This window comes from Arachis ipaensis, chromosome B05 (assembly GCF_000816755.2).
Source record: "Arachis ipaensis cultivar K30076 chromosome B05, Araip1.1, whole genome shotgun sequence".
Classification (NCBI taxonomy): Eukaryota; Viridiplantae; Streptophyta; class Magnoliopsida; order Fabales; family Fabaceae; genus Arachis; species Arachis ipaensis.
The window spans coordinates 14,526,011-14,527,449 of NC_029789.2; positions in this window are offsets into that span (position 1 = coordinate 14,526,011).

A 1,439-nucleotide genomic window follows, 5' to 3' on the forward strand; every position below is an offset into this window, starting at 1 on the left:
CATCATAGTATAATATTTAAAAACAGAGAAAGAATTTATGTCGATGAATTATTTCAGAAAATTGTAAAAACAGAAATACCAAAATATTAAGCTATTGAAAACCCAGTTTTATTACTAAAAGAACCATCAGGAAAATTGGTTTCATCGAATTTTCAAATAAGAGAATCTAAAATTAATAGCCCTTTAAGTTTATCTAAGTTAAAAATTAAAGAAGAAAATTCTGAAATAAAAAAATTAACAAAAAATGTCGAAAAATTAAATGAAACCCTAAATACTAAATTATGACAATAAATAAAGAATAAATATATGTAACATATCAAGACAAGAAACAAGAGCTTTTTGAAAGAGAAAATCGTTTGAATTATTTACAGTTTTCTGAAATAAATCAAAGAGCATTTGAAGCTCTAAAAATAATCTATGACAAGTTAAAAAGAGAAGTTGAAGAGCTAGAAAAATTAATAGAGTCTCTAGAAAATAGTGATGAATCGATGATAGAATTTGCAGAAATTCTAAAATAAATAATGAAGCATAAAAAGATTGAAAAACTAGAAAATAAAATAAAAAGAAAAATGGCAAAAAAATTAAAAAGTAAAATAGAGGAGTATAAAAGGGAATTAAATAATCTTCAGATTGAAATTGATCTTATAATAGAAATGATAGAAATAAGAATAAATATAAACAAGTTGGAATTAAACTTAAAAAATTTATAAATGCCTGGAAAACTATATTATGACTTAAAAGAATTAAAGCTATTGAAAGAAAAAATGGAGAATGAAGTTGAAAAATTAGAAAGATATTTAGAAACAAGAGAAAGTGTAGAAATAAAAGAAGTTTTTAAGGATTTGAGAAATTATATTAAAGAAAAAAACAAACAGATAAAAGATTTTATATACATTAATCCATGCAAAAAAGAATATCATAATTATGATAGAAATTAAAACAGAATTAAAAAACTATAAATATGAAATCAGAATTATAAATATACATCAAGGACTAGTAATAAATGATCATATAACAAATACAAGAGAAATAGTAGAAATGGTCAATACTTTAGATTATGAAGTTGCAAATTATTTTTATCAAAATCCTTTAAATAAAGCACCACCAATTGAATCTATACAAATTATAAACTTATTCGAAGCAAAATATCAAGAGTTAATAGAAATTTCGAAAAGGAAATTAATGGAAAAATCGAAATTGAAAAATTGGTATCAGAGCCAAATTAACGATTAAAGGTAACACTTTCTCTTTAAACAACCCTTTTAGTGATACACTTTTAAATCAATAACAACCACAAAATAAAAAACGTCTTTATAAAAAATTGAAACTGATAACTTTATCAGAGTAGCCACCTAAAATTATTACATAAGAATAATATTATTTTTTAATACATCTTTTATATATATATATTATCTTTATTATATTGAATTGTACAACTC